A 15,953-nucleotide genomic window follows, 5' to 3' on the forward strand; every position below is an offset into this window, starting at 1 on the left:
AAAAGCCAGTCTGCTGATAATTTACAAAGTGGACTGTCAAGAGTAAACCCAAGGCTGCAGTCTCTCCTCCTGCCCCCTACCCCCACCCCACTTTTCTCTCTGCAGCAACCCAGAGCAGGTTTCTCAAAGGAAACTGAAATGGGTATCACCATGGTTGTCAGGCTCTCAGCATCATCATTAAGAACCTTCTAGTGAACAGCCTGGTGCCCTGAGAGATCATCACATTCAGAGCCACATTCGGGGCAAATCCTTAAGCTACTCTCTAGTGATGTGGACCAGAGCATTATTTAATCTCCACAGATTGATTTGCTCATTTCTAAATTGGAGATTAAATTATACCATCAATAAAGCCTTGAAAAATAGGATTATTTAAATTAGTGTTGGCCTTGAGTAGTTTAAAATATCCATTAATTCCATATTTAATTCCACATTTATAATTCCAGTGGTTATTTTGTATCAGACATTAAACTAAACATCAGGAATTCAAAGTTGAAGCAGAATTCCTGCCTCTAAGTAGTCACACAACTATGTATGGAATTGGATGATAATGGCTTTGTTGACCACATTCACTTCCATGGCGGGAGGAACTTCCTTCTGTTTTATGTTTAGCAAAATTTATTTGTAGGTTGAAGACTCTTCACTTAGACATAAGTTTAAAATCAAGCCACACAGATCATATGACTCACGGGTTGAATTATAAGAAAATACCAGGTCTCCAAGTAAGCAGAGCCACTGCTGCCCTGAAGCTCCTTGATTTTTATCATGAGGTTGGTCTGGGCTGTGTTAGGGTCTTTGTCTCTGTCATAAGAGCCATGGGAGACTGGAAGGTTCCTAAGCAGGGGAATCCCTCATTTTTGGATTGACTTTCGAAAGATAACTCTGACTGACACATTGGCCAGTGCTGGAATCTGGCCTGTGATATCCCTCAAGATGGTCCTTAGAGATAGCTTGCTCCCCTCTAACCCCCTTCACCAGGCCTTTCATTGGCAATGTGCACATGGGATTGTGCATGTGGGAGGAACAGGAGTGGGGAGTTGTCATAGGATCTTTCAGGCTCTCAAAGGAACCATATCCTGTATCATCTCAGAGCTGTTCACAGTCTGTTTTCTTTGTCCAGAACTCTCCTTCACCTCCCTATTTTTTTCCCAATTAACTCTTAAGCATCCTTTAACTCTCGGCCTTTCAGAACACTCACCTAGCTGTCCTGTGCTGTATTCTATATACTGTAGCTTACTTGCTGTATGCTATATACTATATATATGCCACATATGTTATATGCTTTTTACTATATACCATATACTGTAATATACAATATACTATTTGCTATATACTGGATATATACTACATGTAGTATAAAGGATAAAGTAACAGTAAAAACTAAAATGAATAAATGCTAACACTCAAAAAACGCTAAACTCCTTTATCCTTTATGTTATATGTAGGGGACACTATAGTCTGTATATACTACATGCTATATACTATATACTATGTGTTCTATGTTATATACTGCGTACTGTACTCTTTACACTGTATACCACTTACTGCATATTTTCTCCATAGAACAGCATCTATTACTATTCCTTGGTATATGTCAGTGTGTCTGCTTATTTGATTACATATCTTTCATCTCCAGTAAAAGGCTTCACAAGGTTAGAAACCATGTCTGTGTTGTTTCCCATTATCCATCTAGTCCTTCCACAAATATTTCTCAAAGGTTGAATAAAGGATGATAATCTTCTAGAAGAGACTAACTTTGATATTTCTGAAAGAAGGTCTATGAATTGATGGAAAATTGGGGAATTGAAATAGCTTGGATTAAAAATTAAAGGCAGGAAAAAAGCACCTATCAGGCAACATCTAAACTTCTTTTTTTGTTTGTTTTTTGAAGGGGTGGCCTGCCCCTCCACACCTGTGGGCGTTTCTCATTAGGTGGAACGAGAGACTTGAGAAAAGCAATGAGACACAGAGACAAAGTATAGAGAAAGAAAAAATGGGCCCAGGGGACTGGCGCTCAGCTTACAGAGGACTCATGCCGGCACCAGTCTCTGAGTTCCTTTAGTATTTATTGATAATTATCTTTACCATCTTAGAAAAAGGGAAGTGATAGGATAATAGGATCATCGTAGGGAGAAGGTCAGCAGTAAGACATATGAATAAAGATCTCTGTGACGTGAATAAGTTTAAGGAAAAGTGCTGTGCCTTGATATGCATATGCAAACATCTTCATAAACCTTTTTAGTGCATAAAGAGCCGCATTGCGCTAGCAAGTCCCACCTTTCGCCCTAAGGCGGTTTTCTCCTTTCTTAGTAAACAGAACATACAATCGGGTTTTACACCGAGATGTTCCATTGCCCAGGGACGGGCAGGAGACAGATGCTTTTCTCCATCTCAACTGCCAACAACCGCCAAGAGGCCTTCTTTCCTCTAGTACTGGTCCTCCTCAGCACAGACCCTTCACGGGTGTCAGGCTGGGGGACGATCAGGTCTTTCCCTTGCCACGAGGCCACATTTCAGACTATCACATGGGTAGAAACCTTGGACAATACCTAGCTTTCCTAGGCAGAGGTCCCTGTGACCTTTGGCAGAGGTCCCTGCGACCTTTGGCAGTGTACATGTCACTGGGTACTTGAGATTAAGAGAATGGTGATGACTTTTAACCAGCAAGCTGCCTTCAGGCACTTGTTTAACAAAGCACACCCTGCACAGCCCAAAATCCTTTAAACCTTGAGTCACCACAGCACATGTCTCTTGCAAGGACAAGGTTGGGGGTACGGTCACAGATTAACAGCATCTCAAATATAGAACAAAATGGAGTCTTTTATGTCTACTTCTTTCTATATAGACACAGTAACAGTCTGATCTTTCTTTTCCCCACAGTTTTTAATTGTAATCCATTGTAAGATTAAATCTGTCTTTATGAGACATTGTCCTAAGAGTAGTGATTTTTACTGGCCTTCACAGACTGTCAGAATCTATGTCCTAAAATTGTTCTGGGAGAGTTATTATGCAAAGGTGACTTTCACCAGTCTTCCTGATATACGAATGTCAATGTAGAAAAGAGCTATTCAGTTTAGAGGTTTTTGAGTATTCGAGTTTATTCAGTTGATAGTATTTTAGCTTTTGCTGTTTCTTTTTCCTCAGAATGAAAATTATTTCAAGACATTTAACTCTTAGGCATAAGGGTGTATATATTTATCTGAAACAAAACAATTTTACCAATAAATATGAGCAAACGAAGGAAAAATTAACAAGTAAATCTAGAAGATTATGCCTAAGGAAATTATTTTTAATAATTCTTTTAGATTAATCTTTGTACCAGATTCTATAAATGATTCAGATTCAAATTAAATATTGTGCAATTCTTATTATTAGACTTTTTGGACTACTTTACATAGATATCATCCCCCAGCTTTGAAATATTTGAAGTAAATCTTCAATACAGTCTTAAAAATTCACAGAATAAAAACTTCATCTTCCAGTAAGCATTGACTGAAAAATCCGTCGGCACAGCAAGGCAACATTAGCAGTGACTGTTTCTGGATCCTTTGGCTCAACCCCTTTCTCTCTAATGTGGTGTTTCCCAAGTTGTGTTCTGTGAGGCTTAGAAATTGTCAGCAATTTAATGAAAGATTGGATCCCTTCTCAAATAAGCCTGGGGATTACCACATACCGATTTTCCTTCTTGGAAATTTACATTAGATTAAAAACTCTAAGGCATCCTACAATTCTTAGGAAATGTACTAAGGTCAAGTATTACAGCATTAAAGGGAAAAATCAAGGCACATGAAACAGAAATAATAGCGTTTTTTGTTTATTTGTTTCTCTACCCTTTTCCCAATATCATGTTAGATAGTGGATACGTATTATGTGGGGGAGAGGAGAAAATTGTTAGTAGCAATTAAGAAAATCAGTGCATGGCAGATCAGGTAAAATCATATAATGGCAGAAAAGGACTCATACCACTTCGCCAGGACTTGAAAAGGGGTGGATAAAGTTATTATCAGTATTAAATTTGGGAGAAATCTCATCATCCTATTTTTTAAATCGAGGTTGTATCATTTGATAGCTTTCCAAATTACCATTCATCCCAGTCTTCTAATCTCTTTAACTCTAAAACCTTCCACGTATCTGCCTTATCTTGATTTTTCTAAAAGAAATATTCAATGAATATCAAGTTGGTAATAGACACAAAGTAAGATTGTAGGTGAATAAAAATGTAGGGTTTTGCTAAGTGTCTTTAAATGTTTTGTGATGCAGTCAAGGGCAAGTTATATGGACATTTGCTTATGTATAAAATAAAGGCTGTAAAGATCAAATAAGAACTGAAATCAACAAATGTCTTGAACATTTCTCCAAGGAGAAAAGGAAAACTTTGGATCTTGCCTAATACTGGCACAATAAATTGCTTAGTAAAATAAGTGAGAGGAATCCCATTCGTTGTTATTTGAAATGCTAACCTGGCACTCAGGGGGGTGGTTATGATATTTATTTATTTATTTATCTGTCTTTGTGAAATAGAATATTACATTTTCCCAAAATTTTGCTTAGACCAGTTAATCTTAATATGAAGATGTGTTTTCATCCTCTTGTTGCCAGGATGCATTTAGCAATAGCTGTTGAGTGTTGCATGTTGTCTCAATGACACACTGTGTCATCCTTTTGTTATAAGGCATTATTTGTATAAAGTAGCATCTTGCTGCCTGCCATGGGAATTGTGGCTATGCATTGGCTTTAAATGTTTCCATACAAATTGGTAACTTGAGTGTATTAGACATTTTTGTTACTCCCTGAGAGATAAAGCAGCTTCTCTCTTAAATTTTAAATTGATAAATTACACTATATTTCCAGTGATACACTGAAAACATTAAGAGCTCATTATACCAGAGTCTTTCTTCATCTAGGACATTCTGCTCCAGTATTTGTAAGCTTAGCTCCAAAGAATTAGATCAGTTTGATTATTTGCTATGAGAAAATATCTTCTTATATCTGGCTTCTCTTAATGATTGTAAGCATTAATTTTCTATTTGAAAGTCATCTTTCAGATATCTTCTCTCACATGGAAGATAATTACAAAGCCATCTCAATGAAGAAAGTTTAAATGTTTTTTTAACTACTATAATTAGAAAACGACCCCGATAGCAATACATCTTTAGAACTCGAATGACTTAACTAGTCAGTTAACTTCCAAACACGGAAAGTAACCTTCCAGAGGGCAGGATCCTCCCTGTCATTTTACTCTTGAATCCAACTCCCAAAACAACATCTGGCATCAAGTCAGCCCTCAGATTGCTAAACGGAGGAATAAATGAAATGTGTGAAGCACAGTTCTCATTCCCAAGCGTTCATGGAGAGGTAATAAAAGCTGAATCCGATGCTTTTTCTCTCGGAAGGCATATGTCTAGCAAAGGAAACAAGGTAACACAAAAAATATATATATGCAGGCATCCAAAATATTCCACGTGCCAGACAAAAAAGATGAAAAGTGACAGGAAAGTTCAAGGGAACACAAGACATCTGCCTGGCAGGGATGGAGACTGCTCAGGAAGAAGACAAAGCTGGAGAGAAGGTGAAATTTCTGGCAGGTGTTGTTATGCAAGGAGGAGTGCTCTCCAGAAAAGGGAAGCAGAGATGAGAGCACGTAGGAAGGAGTTGGAAAAGAATGAAGAATAGAAGGCCTGCCCTTGCCTACTCTGGAGAGAAGACAGGATAGATTAATTAGTGCTGGGTCAAGGAGGGCAGTGAATGACAGACAGTACCACTTAACACTTATCCTCCCCTTTCACCAGAAATTTGTTATCTCTCCCACAATCTTTCTCACAAGTAATGACAGGGAATGGCTTGGTCAGAAATTGTCTCCTTATTTATTTGCCTCAATGGTAGTATTTACACTGTGAAATCCCCTTGTTTTGGAAATCACCTGCATTGATATCTGTAATACCATCTTTCCTGGCATATTCCCCCCTTCTCTGGCTCCCTCCCGCTCTCATGCATCACCAAGACTGGTCTCAGCAGCCTGCCCCCTGGCTTGGCTCTGAATGCTGGTCACTGCCATAGTCAGCCCCTCCTTGTGCCCCCACACGGTTCCTCCCAGCAGCTGACCTTGGAGGACTTCAGGATCGGGGAAATCAGCATCTCCTCTCCTAACCCTTGCTCTCTAGTTCATCAATCTTCTATTTTTCTCCTAGTTTTGCAGGATCTCTGCATGTTACAATTATCTTTGTTTTGTTTTGTTTTTGATCAGCCTTGCTCTTTTCTTCCCCACAGAGACTCTGTTTGAGCCATCCCTCCCTTTTCATTCTCTCTGCCAACAGTCAAGTTCCGTGTCACCTCACACTTGTGCTACTCCAGTCGCCTCTGACACCTATCTGGGCTCCCTTGTCTACGCTCACCCCCAACCAGGGTACCCATATAATTCTACCAAACTAAAATAGTGTCTTTACTTTCTCTCCTGCCTACTTATACAGCAGAAATTAACCAGCATTTATGGAGAACCGTGGTGGGCTACACAGAACACTGGGCAGATGGAGTTACGATGACAAATGCATCCCCTGCTCTAGAGGAATGTTCAGTTTTGTGTGGGTGATAGACTTGCAAACCTAAGCTACTCACAATGGAATCTATTCTAAAGTGCCTTAACATGTCTCGTATCATTTTTTAGTACTTTCCCATCAGCTTATTCATTTTAACCTCGATGGTAACTCCATAATGCCATTTTTTTAATGATTCAATGAGTCTCTCTCTCTCTCTTTTTTTTTTTTTTCTTTTTGAGACGGAGTCTTGCTCTGTCGCCCAGGCTGGAGTACAGTGGTGCGATCTCGGCTCACCACAAGCTCCACCTCCCAGGTTCACGCCATTCTCCTGCCTCAGCCTCCAGAGTAGCTGGGATTACAGGTGCCCACCACCATGCCCTGCTAATTTTTTGTATTTTTAGTAGAGATGGGGTTTGACCGTGTTAGGCAGGATGGTCTCAATCTCCTGACCTCATGATCCGCCTGCCTCGGCCTCCCAAAGTGCTGGGATTACAGGAGTGAGCCACCGTGCCCAGTCTCAGTGACTCCCTTTACTTTAAAAAGAGAAGTATTTATTTTACATACACCAGCAACTAATATTACAATATCATATCATTTTACAGATAAGAACACTTTTTAAATTTTATTTTAAATTTGGATTTCTGAATATAATTATCTTGTGATTCAGGAAAAAAATATATTTTCCTAGGACCATAGATGTTCTCTAAGTAAAATATACACATATATAAGCTAACATTTGTTTTAGTTTAGTTCAAAAGATAAAACAAAATGTCAAACTGAAATGTTTGTTTTCTCAATAAACAGTGTAAAAAGAATCACACTGTAATCATTGCAGGAAAGACATGTTTACTTCATTTTAGAACTAGTTAAAGATGACCAAATATATTTTGCAAACTTTGCATGAATTCCCAAGATGCCAGTCTCACAGTTACTCCTTCTCATGAGAAAGTTCATTCTCTCAGAGGACAAGTATTTTGAGATGGTTCTAACATCCAGAAAGTTCACAGAGCCTAACGTATACTTCAAGTAATTTCTAACACTCTGTGGCAATATTTTGATTAATATTTTATTAACTAAATGTCTGCATTCTTCCCAAATTCATATGCTGAAGCCCCTTTCCCAATGTGACAATATTTGAAGATGAGACTTTGGAGAGGCAATTAGGGTTATAGGAATTTATTGAGGGGGAGACTCATGTTGGAATTAATGGCCTCTTATGAAGAGTCATTAGTGCCCTCTTATGAAGAGTCATTGTCTCTCCATCTGCACATCCCATGTGAGGACACAGCAAGAAGGTGGCCATGTGCAAATCAGGAAGAGAGTCCTCACCAGAACCTGAGCATCCTGGCTCCCTGATCTCTGACTTCCAGCCTCCAGAATTGTAAGAGAATAAATTTCTGATGTTTAAGCCAGCCAGTCTATGATATTTAGTTATGGCAGCCTGAAAAGACCAAGATAGCTATTGAATTATATTTGAAAGTAATTCACAGAGTTTTTCAGTTACTGAACTTACATAGGAAAATTTAAAAAAAGGTTCTAGTTTCCAATCAGTATTCACTCTGCCATTAGCCTCATTTTGTGTTTCAAATTTCTCCTCCTCCTCAATGTACAGACTTGATCACTGTTTTCCTGAAAAAAAGAATTCTCCCTAGAGCTCTGACTCCATGTCCTCCTCTCCATCATCCCCTGCTTCAGTGAGACAGTATCCCATGGGCATCTTTAGTAAACTTTTTAATTTGTTAAGCTGTCATATTTGTTCATCTGTGTTAGGTTGGGAACCCTTAGAACACACTTCTGTCAAGGTGGATTTATAACACTTGGAGAGTTCTGCTTTATAGGATTTTAAGTATAGAAATTTTCTTACTTCGCATTGATTTAACATTATGTTAATACTTAGGCTACCTTAGTTTATTCAAAAGATAAGACCACATGAAAGTTGGAAAGAAAATTTTTACCGTGGAATATAAGTGCTGTAGCTCTTTATACAGTACTTGTGAAGTACTAATATTGTAGAAATACACATTGTCAACAGGAAAATTAATGCTTTTATCAAATAAACTGAGCTCATTGCTTAAGGTTTTCTTTAGACTTTGGAAAAATAAGTCAAAATGAAATAAAATGACACTTGATATCTTTTTATTTCATTGAAGAGTAGTTTACCATTGTGTGTTCATGCATCTTCATCTTATCAGGTGCAGAGATGCAAATTCAGTTTCATGGTTGGTTTAGCAGGGAATCCCTCCCATCTGTAGGCTTTGCAATGGAGAATACCGATCAGAGGAATCAGATTATTTTCCCAGATCTCCAGACTTTTCGCTTCAAAGTGCAAGTGCTTAATGCAAAGACAACTGACTCAACAGGTAGATGATCAGTGATGGCAAACCACCAAATGACCCTTTTTATTGTAATACCTAACACTGTGTATGGGTTACAGAAATTGGGTTAGCTTTCTTAGCTTGATAGCTAGCTTGCCTGCCAAGATTGGGTTAACTTTTACTCTAAACCAGCCTTCAAGCCCAAATTTAGCTTTTTTTCTTCCAATTTCCTCATGGTAGTAACTGGTACCGTCATCTTCCATTTAATGCCTTTCTCAGTCCTTTCGCCCTGTATCCAATAAGCCATCAGGACACTGGTTCTACTTTTAAAAACTCTCTGATGTGTCTACTTCTGCCCACTCCACTCCTAATTAAAGCCAATTCCATCCTTCCATGGGTTCCTGAGAGAGAGAGAGAACGAGAGTGAACTATTCTCTCTGTTTCAACAGTGAATCCCTCCTTACTCATTTTCTACACATTCTGGCTGAATGAACTTACTATTTTTTTTTTTTTTTAAATTTTTGAACCACTTCAGTTGCACAAACAATATAGATAATGTGGAAAACACTAGTGTACCCATTCCCTAGTTTGAAGGGGAAAAATAAAAAACAAAGACACAGTTGATTTTGCCATGCACCCTTCTCAATTTTTTCCTCCATTCTTCTTTGGAAGAAAACATTCTCCTTAATGTAGTGCTTATCAGAATGCTCTTCCAATTAAGCAAATCCGGCTGGGCGTGGTGTCTCATGCATGTAATCCCAGCACTTTGGGAGGCCAAGGTGGGTGGATCACTGAAGATTAGGAGTTAGAGATCAGCCTGACCAACATAAAAAAACCCTACCTCTACTAAAAATACAAAAACTAGTCAGGTGTGATGGCAGGTGCTTGTAATCTCAGCTACTCAGGAGGCTGAGGTAGGGGGATTGCTAGAACCTGGGAGACGGAGGTTGCAATGAGCCGATACTGAACCACTGCACTACAGCCTGGGTGACAGAGTAAGACACCATTTCAAAGCAAAACAAAACAGAAAGCAATTAGGCAAATCTGGTCAAGTCTTTGTTGAACTCTTTAGTGTTTGGCCATTGCCTTTGAAAAACATCCCCAAAGTTTTGCTGTGGACTGGCATAGCCTTCCACCATCTGACCTCGGCCTGTCGCTCTCTGGCCACATCACACACCATTCTCTGTGAAGTCTGGAGAAGGCTTTTCTCTCTACTTTAGCCCTAATGCCCAGCACAATACTTCAAACATACTAAGCACTCAATGATTACTTGTAAATCCAGTGAGTACACGGATCAATGTCAGACGCTGTGTTAAAATACAAACATGAAGATGTTATGGTCCTTGTCCTCTGGGGTCTGTAAGAGGTGGTGAGAGAGGGGAATAGACCTAGGAATGGATGTGAAAACAAACAATTTTTACTCAGTGTGAGAAGACCTGTAACAGACGTCTGGATGAGCACAGGCATGGACCACAAAGGGTGTAATCAGGCTTTCTGGGTTTGTGGAGAATGAAAGAAGGCTTCACAGATGAGGAGAAGCTTAAAAGATAAATAGGATTTTTCAGGGCACAGAAGCAGGAAAGTATATTTCAGGCAGAAACAGCAGCCTGTGAAAATGCATAAACCCGTGGTACCTGCAGGGAACTGTGAGTACCTGGAGCACAGGACACACGTGGAGGGGTGGTGAGAGGTGAAGTTGAAGAGCCAGGCAGTGACCAGACCAGGGAGGGCTTTATATGGCAAGCTGCTGTGTTTGAAAATTCAGCAATTCACACTTGAAACCCAGTGTATGACTTATGTATTGTGCCAAGTAAAGCACTGAATACAAAGATGAGTAAACTGACCCATCTATCCTTAAAAGCTAGCTCATCCAACCAATGAGGAGATAAAATAAATCCGCAATGCAATTTTTTTTTTACCACTTTCTCTTCAAATACAGTTGTTTCCTGAATAGCTAGATTCTGATGACATTGGGGATTTGTCATTTTTATAGTCATTGGATAGTAGTCATGTTGCCCTAAACCAGAGGGCCAGCAGGTCGCTCTTTCACCTGTCACCAGCACATCCAGGAGGAGTGTTCACGTCAGGCTTTAGAAACCCTCAGCATTGCAAAGCCTGTGAAGGATAACAAAGGCCACTTGAGAGGCGTTAGCGACCTTGACTCATGTCAGCTTGTCCTCTACCTTTTGCGAGATGGTCTGGGCTTAGTGTGGGGCACCTAAGCTGACCCCCTATCCAAGGCCAGAAATAAGTAGCACACGCTAGAGTGGTTTCAGCCCCATTTTCATAACAGCAGTAGAGCCACTTCTTTAGCTTAATGAGGGTCATCTTTCTCAATAATCTACGAGTGATTACCTAATAAATATATACCCTTCACACGTTAGTACATAATAACCCATTATATCTTTCCGGAGAGAGGATTTAAATAGGAAGGAGAGAATTCATGGTCATATTTACCCAGGTATATTTTCTGACAATGGCAATGTAAGACATGCATAGTGTTGAGGATTACACAGTGAACTCTGGAACATTTTGTCTATGCCTCCCCCATACTTCCCATATCTAAAATTTCTGAAAAGGTTAAAATACTATTACACTTTATTTAAATAATTTAAGGAAGTATTATTTTAGTATGATTGAGTGTCTTCTCTAATATAGGCTTGCCCCAGTTTCATGACGCTTTGGGTACTTAGACAGGGTGCACTGTCATGGCCAGGTCAGGTTATGCGGGACAAATCCTACCTGCAGCCATCTTGACTAGTCCACTCACACATTAAATGGGAGCTGCAGATAAATGTCCATGGAAATAATTCCTCCCAACACGATGAACTTCTTTATCTCTTCTTTAGCAGATAGAAAGTGGAATTTTTAAAAAGTCATCCTTCAGTTCTGATTGCTCTGAACCAGTTACACAAAAGTGTGTTTGAGATGTGGATTCATGCTGCTCCTCCACAAAAGCTGCGTGTTAGGAAACCAGGTTATCAATTACAAAAGACCTTCCATGCCTTCCCGCAGTCCCCTTTCAGAGGTGCCTCTTTTCATCCGAAGGAGATCATGGCTTTGCCCCCACGTCTTTTTGTAGATGTAAATGTAAAGGTACTGTGGGAAAAATAGCTCTAAGATTTTTTTTTTTTCCTCCCTGGAAAACAGTAAAATATTGAAGCTGCACTTGGAAGGTCTTTTTCTCTTGGTTGCACCAGTTAAACTAAGAGGAGATGTAGCGTTGTTATTACTTGTCTGCTCTTGGATTGTCCCATAGTTGTGGTTCTATTGCCTGCCTTTCTTTGCTACATACCCATTTCTCCCTGTTCTCAGTAATCTGCTGTGGTCAAAGTCACAGGAAATCGAGAAGTTAATAAGCCATTTTTTTGAAGAGCACTTTCTAATGCTTTACTTTGGTTGAATAATCAGGTGTTAAGGTTTAATAGGAGTAAAAATGTTGGGAAGGGAATGGAAAAAGAAGTTATGTAATGAAGTAGCGTTAGAAGTAAGGTATTTGGATACCTACAGATTGGTGGCTTGAAAGAAATGTACCAGTTTCTCTCTAAAGTGTGTATGACGTCTCTAGAAGTAAGAAGACATAGAAAGGAGACATTTGAAGTCAGAATTGTTATTTGTAATCAATGACATCCCTTCTAAATGTTTTACAAAATATTCAGTCTTATAAAAAATTTTTTGGTAGTTGTTTTAGTTAGGTCTCTGACTTGTATTTTGCTTATTACCTAATTGCAAGTAAATTATATAAATTGTTATTGATCATTTAGGTATCGATTTTAAAAGAAGAGTTTATTGTTTCTGTGTTAAAATAATGCACAATGAATAAAAATGAAAAAATAAATAAAATATATAAAGACTGGAAGAAAAAATATATTCTCATTTTCAGACAATACAATTATCACATACTAAAGCCTTTAAAAATGAAAAAAAAATTAGTTCAGCAGTTGAGCGAGATTGTAGAATATAAAATCAATATATAACGTTAGTTGTGTTTCTGAATACATAGTCATAAAATATAATTGAGCATAAAGTTTTCAATAACAGTAGCTTCAAAAGAGCTAAATAAATCAGAGGACATATAAAGATTATGTGAAGGACGTTGTGAAAAATTTCATAAAAAATTGAAAGATTTCCAAGAATATATAAATAAATAATGATAAATACCATGTTCATGGATTGGGAGATTCAAAATTAAAAGAAGTGAATTCCTCTCAAACTGACTTATAACTCCAATGCAATTTCGGTCAAAATATAACATGATTATTTTATGTGTGCATATGTGCGTGTGTGTGTGCACATGTATGTTGACAAAGTTTATATGAAAGAACAAAGGAACAGTGATTTTCACACATTCAAGGCAGACAGTTGATGGACTCTTAATTCACCAGGTCTGAAGATATAATAAGGAAACGTTGAGCCATCGATGCAGGGATAAACAAGTTGACCGATGAATCAGAGTTGACTCCTGAAAAAATCCCATATGTTTATGAAAATTCAACTATGTATTGTCCAGCAGAAAGAATAGGATGGAATTTTCAAAAAAAAAAAAATGAGTCTGTGATATTTGCTATCTCTACTGAAAAAAAAAAGCATCAAATTTATCTGTGTGTAATAACCTATAAAAATAATTTCAGGCGAAAGAAAAACTTAAATGTGATAGGAAAATTTACAAATCATTTAGAGAACAATTTAGAAAAAAATGTATTTATTGCATCAGAGTAGGGAAAAATATTTTTCTGACTTTAGGGTAGGGTAGGGAAGCCTTTTAGGAATGCACAAAAAGCACAAACCAGGTAAGCGTTTTCCACGTACCCGGGAAATGATCGGGGCATCTATCTATCTATCTATCTATCTATCTATCTATCTATCTATCTATCTATCTATCTATCTATCTATCTAATCTAACTAAAAGCCATACCTAGACATCAATAAGAAAAGGTTAAGGTGTTTTTAGTCACTTCAGAGAAAAGGAAATGTCAATGGCAAATTAGCTTCTGGAAAATATTCAATTTTATGTTAACCTCAAGAAAATGTAAATAAATGCCACATGAGATATAATTTCACAACTACCAATGATAGGTTTGAATCTGTGTCTCCACTCAAATCTTGTGTTGAATTAATCCCCAGTATTGGAGGTGGGATTTGCTGGGAAGTGATTGGATCATGGGTGTGGATCTCTCATGAATTTTTTGCACCATCTTCTCATGACTGAGTTATCTTGAGATCTGGTTGTTTAAAAGTGTGTCACACCTCCTCCCTCCATCTCTCTTCATCCTGCTCTGGCCAAATGAGATGTCTTGTTCCTGCTTTGTCTTCTGCCATGATTGTAAGTTTCCTGAGGGCTCCCCAGAAGCAGAAGTTGCTATGCTTTCTGTAGAAGCTGCAGAACTGTGTGCCTTGCTCTATCACCCAGGCTAGAGTGCAGTGGTGAGATCTTGGCTCACTGCAACCTCCACCTCCATGATCAAGCAATTTTCATGGCTCAGCCTCCTGACTAACTGGGATTACAAGTGTGCACTACCATGCCCTGCTAATTTTTGCATTTTTAATAGAGACAAGGTCTCACCATGTTGGCCAAGCTGGTCTCAAACTTCTGGCCTCAAGTGATCCACCTGCCTCAGCCTCCAAAAATGTTGATATAAAGGCTCAGGCATTTATTTATAGCAAAGTGAGAATGCACGAATACCAAAAATGCCCAGTACCACAAAACATCATATTTTGATGAGAATATGAAACAACAAGAATATGTACTTAGTGATGATGGATGTATCAATTGGTATATTTAGGAAAACAATTCAGCATTATCTGGTGAAGTTTAATATGCACATGACTTGTGACCTAAACATATAACTTCTAGGTTTATACTTTAGAAAAGTCTTGTACATGTGCACCAGGGCATGCGCAAAAATAAAATTATGGAAGTACTGTGAAAGAGCAAAAAAAAAAAAAAAAAAAAAAGAAAGAAAGAGAAAGAAAATAAAGAAAAAACCCAAAGACAATAAAAATATAATCAAGAGTCTAATGAATAAATTAATTATGGCATGTTTATATGATGGAATGCGATACAGCAGTGAAAAATGAGTGGAACACAGCTACACGCACAACAGGGATGATTCTCTTAGCAGTGCAGATTGAACAAAAATTAAACAATTTAAGAAGAATGCTTACAGTATCCATCAATCATTTTGCAATCTAAACATAGGCTATACTATAGGCACGTAAATGTATAATGTAAAACTATAAAGAAAAGAAAGGAAATGGTAAATAAAAGTGAGTAAGAGTCATTAGCTCTCAGTAGGAGGGAAACACTGCATCTTAAAGATCTTATTGTTTCTTATTAGATAAGCCTTTTAGTCTGGATGGTAGGTATACTGACATACAGGTGCCCATTGCCTACTTAGTCATACGTGCATAAACACAAATTCTCTGCATATATTGTGACTTTTATGTTTTTAAGAGTTATTTCTAAAAATTATTAAAACATGTAAATAAATAGAAATTAGATGAACATCACAAGATATTTTGATGTGTATGAATATGTATTTAAGAATTTTAAAATATCAATTGTCCTTGCAGTGGCTCCCATGGTCAAGGAAAAATGCTTTATCAGTATTTTGATCAAAATCAGTACTGTCAGTTGATTTTTTTGTTGTTGTTGTAGTGAAATTATAGGAAATAGAATCTCTAACATTTGAAAGTGGATATAATTTGGGAGAAAAATAGTAATGCTAACCAAATTCTACTCTTATTTTTATTTTTAAAAAATTGATACACAACAGATATATGTATTTTCAGGGTGCATATGATAATTTAATACATTCATCAAATTCTATTCTTTTTGGCCTCTATGAACATATTTCAAATAAATACAAGTAACTATGCTGGAAGAATGTACATTCTAATAAACCTTCCCTGGAGTCTTCATCAGGAGGAAATGACTGAGTAAAATTGATTTTTGCTTATTTTTCATTTAGAGTGGAAGATGGAGTAGGGAGAGAAATATAAGGCATGGATATGGTTAAAAGGACTTAGGGCGTCTTTCGATCTCTCCCTGCTCTCAGCAATTGCAGTGCTTCCTAAAATAGAGTTGATGAATTTTATGAGGAATACA

General features: G+C 37.8%; 2 protein-coding genes across 2 annotated transcripts in view; both read left to right on the top strand.

Annotated features, from left to right (window-relative positions):
• PLXDC2 (plexin domain containing 2) overlaps positions 1-15,953 on the top strand; it is a 468,121-nt gene that overhangs the window by 287,358 nt on the left and 164,810 nt on the right. The gene's annotated exons all lie outside the window — the stretch shown is intronic.
• The window catches only part of LOC126962727 (60S ribosomal protein L12-like), a 990,727-nt gene continuing 979,243 nt past the window's right edge, over positions 4,470-15,953 (top strand). Inside the window, exon 1 of the mRNA XM_050804083.1 lies at positions 4,470-4,475. The gene's annotated coding sequence lies outside the window, so the exon portion shown is untranslated. The remainder of the gene's footprint in view (positions 4,476-15,953) is intronic.

This window comes from Macaca thibetana, chromosome 9 (assembly GCF_024542745.1).
Source record: "Macaca thibetana thibetana isolate TM-01 chromosome 9, ASM2454274v1, whole genome shotgun sequence".
NCBI classification, from domain to species: domain Eukaryota; kingdom Metazoa; phylum Chordata; class Mammalia; order Primates; family Cercopithecidae; genus Macaca; species Macaca thibetana.